The sequence below is a fragment of the Hypanus sabinus genome, chromosome 8, assembly GCF_030144855.1.
Source record: "Hypanus sabinus isolate sHypSab1 chromosome 8, sHypSab1.hap1, whole genome shotgun sequence".
Classification (NCBI taxonomy): domain Eukaryota; kingdom Metazoa; phylum Chordata; class Chondrichthyes; order Myliobatiformes; family Dasyatidae; genus Hypanus; species Hypanus sabinus.
The window spans coordinates 114173133-114179132 of NC_082713.1; positions in this window are offsets into that span (position 1 = coordinate 114173133).

Here is a 6000-nt window from a genome sequence, read left to right on the forward strand (position 1 = left end):
GAGAGAGGATGCTGTATGTCAGTGAGATGAGAATTATTCAGCAGTGCCAGCTGTCTCACCAAAAGAATCAATAAGGCAAGCACTTGACACAGTTGAAGGTCACCTTTCATGGTGTGACATGTTACTACACTGCTACCGTGTCATCTGTACAGAATCCGCTGATGGCTCACAGAATTTCAGAAGCATTTTCTCACTGGATGGAAGAGATAGATTGAAATATAAACCACGTCTCTCAAGCTCATGACTGTAGTGCTCTAAGTGTCCAGTTCACCAAGTCAGAGCCCTGCATTTGTTCAACCCTAACTGCATTGAATGCAACTTTACTTCAGATTTGTTATTACTTTATATGACGTGAATGCAACTAATATGCTGTTTATATGATGCTGTGGCTATAATACTTTTGCAAGCTTTTCATTACAACTGTGCATGATAATAAACTCAACTTTTGACTTTAATTAGTACAGTGCAAAGAGGTAAAATCATCAACAATAAATAAATAGTGCAAAAACAAGGAATAAGAAGGTAGTGTTCCTGGACGATTCAGAAACCCCATAGTGGAGGGGAAGAAGCTGTGGAATCATTGAGTGCAAAATGGTGCCATTAAGTGGTGATTGTTTGCAAGTAACTACATGTGAAATCATCAAATATTCTCATTTACAACTACTACAGCTGAAATCTCCAGTCACAGCCATAAGCACTTCAGCATACAGCATCGTTTTAAGGTTTTACAGGGTCTCTGCTCGGCCTTGGATCACCTGAGCACGAGTAATATTTAGTCAGGTTGCTGATTATTGACCACAGCTCAGCGTTCAACACAATCCCACTGTCAGTTCCAATCAACAAGCTCCCAACCCAGGGCCTCCGCACCTCCCTCTGCAACTGGATCCTTGACTTTCACCCCGGGAGACCACAGTCTACGTGGATTGGAAGTAACATCTCCTCCTCGCTGGCAATCAGCACGGGTGCACCTCAAGGGTGTGTGCTTAGCCCACTGCCCTACTCTCTCTACACCCACGACTGTGCGGCTAGGCTAGGCCCCAACACCGTCTATAGATTTCCTGCCGATATAAGTATTGTTGGCAGAATTTCATATCCTGATGAGGAAGCATACAGGGGCGAGATAGCTCAGCTGTTTGAGTGGCAACAACCTTGCACTCAAAGTCAGTAAGATCAAAGACCTGATTGTGGACTTCAGGAAGGGGAAGTCAAGGGAAGACACACTAGTCCTCATCGAGGGATCAGAAGTGGAAAGGGAGAGTAGTTTCACGGTCCTGGGTGTCAGCATCTCTGAGAATCTATCCCGGGCCCAACATATTTATGTACTTACAAAGGAGGCACGACAGCAGCTATATTTCATCAGGAATTTGAGAGAAACAAAGGCACTTGCAAATTTTCACAAATTTACTGTGGAGTGTGTTCTAACTGGTTGCTTCACCATCTGGTATAGGGGGAGGAGGACGCTGCACAAGATCGGAAAGTTGTAAACTCAGCCAGCTCCATCTTGAGCACTCGCTTCCCCCACGTGCAAGAGATCTTCAAATGGCGATGCCTCATACAAGTGGCATCCGTCATTAAGGACCCTCACTACCCAGGACATGCCCTCTTCTCATTGCTACCATCAAGGAGGAGCTACAGGAACCTGAAGACACACACTCAATGTTTCAGGAACATCTTCTTCCTGCCAGCCATCAGATATCTGAATAAACAATTAACTCATGAACACTAACTCAGTATATTTTTTCCTCTGTTTTGGCACTACTTACTTAGTTTATTTTTTATATATTCTTCTTATTGCAATTTATAGTTTTTATTATGCATTGCCATGTACTGCAGAACAACAAATTTCATGACATATGCCAGTGATATTAAACCTGATTCTGATTCTGAGTGTGGGACCTCAGTCTCCTGTACTTCCTCCTCCATGGAAGTAATGAGAAGAGGGCATGTCCTAGATGTTGAGTGTCTTTACTAATGGGTGCTGCGCCACCTTTTGCCGGGGTCCTCGACGCTGGAACTGGCTGTGTCTACAGGCCTCGGCAGCCCCTTGCGATCCTGGGCATTGGAGCCCCAGTACCAGGTGGTGACGCAGTGAGTCAGAACGCGTTGGACACAGCCCAGTCCATCACTGGAAAAGCACTCCCCACCACTGAGCACATCGACAAGGAGAGTTGACTCAGGAAAGTAGCATCCATCATCAAGGACCCCTACTCTTCATGCTGCTGCCATTGGGAAAGAGATACAGGAGCCTTAAGACCCACACTAACAGGTTCAGGAACAGTTATTACACTTCAGCCATCAGTCCCCTGAACCAGTGTGGATAGCTTCACTCCCCTCAACACAGAACTCTTCTGCAACCTATGGACTCACTTTCAAGGACAACTCATGTTCTCAGTATTTATTTATTTATCTTTTTAGTTAGTTATTTATATCTTTATTTTTTGTATTCATGCAGTTTGTCTTCTTATGTCCATTAATTGCTTGTCTGTCTTTCTTTGCATAGCTTTTCACTGATTCTTTTGTGTTTCTCTGTATCAATTGCGAATGCCATAAGAAATGAATCTCAGGGTAGTATATGGTGACATATAGGTACTTTAATAATAAATTCAGTTTGATTTGAAAATGTTCTCCAGTCCGCAGGAGAATAATAATCTACTGAATATGATCTGATATGAATAGACACTTGTGTCAATTAATAAAGTAGCAATGGAAATGACTATAAGACTGGAAGGCCATAAATCATAGGAATAGAATTTGGCCATTCAGCCCACTGAGTCTGCTCTGTAATTCCATTATGACTGATTTATCATCTCCCTCAACCCCGTTCTCTTGCCTTCTCCCAGTAACCTTTAACACCTTTACTAATCAAGGACCTACTAACCTCCTCTTTTAAATATACCCACTGAATTGGCCTCCACAGCCATCGGTGGCAATGAATTCTACAGATTCCTCAACCAGAGGAGCTCTGGATGAACCAGGAGATTTGGAACCCGCTGAGGGTCAGTTCAGTGGAGTTGAGGTCTGGGAAGCAAGTAAAATGCAAGAGATCGAGGTATGACCTCCCGAAAGCCACCTCATATGTGAAGTGGCAATTCCGGACCAAAATTGAAACACTGAAGGCTGCTTGACAGCTGTGGCAGGGCTTGAATTGTGTCACCTCCTACAAAGAGAAACCAAGCGACATATGTGATAACAAGGTTTCATTCCGAAATGCTCAATGCCTTTTATGCCCACTTTTGATCCACAAAACATAGAGGCAACTTCATGAACACCCACAGCCCCCGACCCTGTGATGTCAGTCTCTGAGGCCCACATGAGAGCATCCTTCAGGAGGGCGACCCCACAGAGGGCATTCGGCTCACGCAGGGTATCTAGCCGAGTACCGAAGACCTGTGCTGATCAATTCACTGGAATGTTCACTGATAAATCTAATCAAGTGTTTCTGCAGTCTGAGGTACCACGTGCTTCAAGCAGGTTTCATTTATACCAGTGTTCAAGAAGATTTGGTAATCTACCTCAATGACTATCATTCATAGCACTTTCATCCACTATGATTAAGTGCTTGGATTCACTTCAATTTGCTTGCCATCACAACATGTCAAGAACAGATTTCATTGGCTCTCCACTCAAAGCTGGAACATCTGGACAGAGAAGATGCATACAATAGGAATCTTGTCATGGACTACAGCTGTGCATTCAACGCTATCATCCCTCAAAAACTAATCATAAACTCTAAACCGTGGGCCTTAATACCTCCTTGTGCAATTAGAATCTCAATTTCATCACTTGCAGACCTCAGATCAGTTTGGATTGGCAACATCTTCTCCACAATTATCATCAGCACAGGCTGTGTGTTTAGCCCACTAGACCGTAAGACATAGCAGCAAAATTCAGCCTATTGAGTCTGCTCCACCATTCCATCATGGCTGATTTATTATCCCTCTTAACCCTATTTTCCTGCCTTCTCCCAGTATCCTTTGATACTTTTACTAATAAAGAACCTATGAACCTCAGCGTTAAATATACCCAATTACTTGACCTCCACTGCCGTCCGTGACAATGAATTCCACAGATTCATCATCCCATGCATAAAGAAATTCCTCCTTATCTCAGTTCTAAATGAACATCCCTCTATTCTGAGGTTCTACCCTCCGGTCCTAAGTTCCTTCACTATAGAAAAACATCCTATTCACTTCCACTCTATCTAGGTCTTCCAATATTTGATATTCTTCAATGATATCATTCTTCTGAATTCTAGTGAGTACATGCCTAGAGCCATCAAATATTCCACATGTGTTAATCCTTTCATTCCTGGATTCATTCTCCAATGCCAGCACATCCTTTCTTATATGTAGGGCCCAAAACTGTTCACAGTACATCAAGTGTGGTGTGAACAATGCCTTATCAAGCCTCGGTATCACACCCTTGCTCTTATATTCTCGTCCTCTTGAAATAAATGCTGTTGTTGTATTTGGCTTTCTTATCACTGGCTCAAAATGCAAGTTAACCTTAAAGGAAATCTTTGCAGCTTTGCACCTCTGAATTTTAGACAATAGTTTATGCCTTTATTCCTTCTACCAAAGTGCATGACCATACACTTCCTTGCACAATATTCCATCTGCCACTTCTTTGCACATTCCCCCAATCTGTCAGCCCTGCTTTCTCAACTACCTGCCCCTCCCCCAACCCTTGTTTTTTTCTGCAAACTTGGCCGCAAGCCATCAAATCCATCTTTCAAATCATTGACATATAATGTGAAACAAAGTGTTCCCAAAACTGACACCTGCTGAACACCACTGGTCACCACCGGCTGACCACTTTATTCCTACTTCTTGCCTCCTGCCTATCAGCCAATCTTCTATCCATAACAGTATCATTCCTGTAATGCCATGGGCTATTATCTTATTAAACAGCCTCATGTGTGGCACCTCATCAAAAACCTTCTGAAAATCCAAGTACACAACATCCATCAATTTTACTTTGTCTATCCTGCTTGGTATTTCCTCAAAGAATGCCATCAGATTTGTCAGGCAAGATTTCCCCTTAAGAAAACCACGCTGACTTTAGCCCACTTTATCATGTGCCTCCAAGTACCCTGAAACCGCATCCTTAAAACTTGACTCCAACATCTTCCCAACCACTGAAGTCAGGCAAACTGGCCTATCATTTTCTTTCTTCTGCCTCCCATCCTTGAACAATGGAGTGACATTTGCAAATTTCCAGTCCCCTGGAACGATTCCAGTATCTAGTGATTCCTGAAAGATCACTACTAATGCCTCCACAATCTCTTCAGCTACCTCCTTCAGAACCCTGAGGTGTAGCCCATCTGGTCCAGAAGATTTATCCATCCTCAGACCTTTCAGTTTCCCAAGCACCGTCTTCTTAGTATTAGCAGTTCCATTTACTTCTGTCCCCTGACAGTCTTGTGTTTCTGCTATACTGCTAATGTCTTGTACAGTGAAGGTTGATGCAAAGTACCTATTCAGTTTATCTGCCATTTTTTGTCCCCCCATTGCTACCTCACCAGCATCATTTTCCAGTGGTTTGATATCCACCCTCACCTCTCTTTTACCTTTTATATATCTGAAAACTTTTAATATCCCCATTTATATTATTGGCTTGTTTTCTAAAATATCTTCTCTCTCCTTATGGCTTTTTTAGTTGCCTTTTGTTGTTTTATTAAAGCTTTTCAGCTTCTCACTAATTTTGCTATATTATATGCCCCCTCTTTTGCTTTCATGATGTCTTTGACTTCCCTGGTCAGCCATGATTGACTCATCCTTCCTTTAGAATACTTCCTGATCTTTGCGACGTATGTATCCTGTGCCTTCTGAATTGATTCCAGAAACTACAGCCCTTGCTGTTCTGCCATCATTCCTGCTAGTGTTCCCTTCCAATCAACTTTGGCTTGCTCCTCGCTTGTGTTTCTGTAATTCCCTTTACTTCACTGTAATACTGATACATCTGACTTTATCTTTTTCCTCTCAGACTGCAAGATGAATT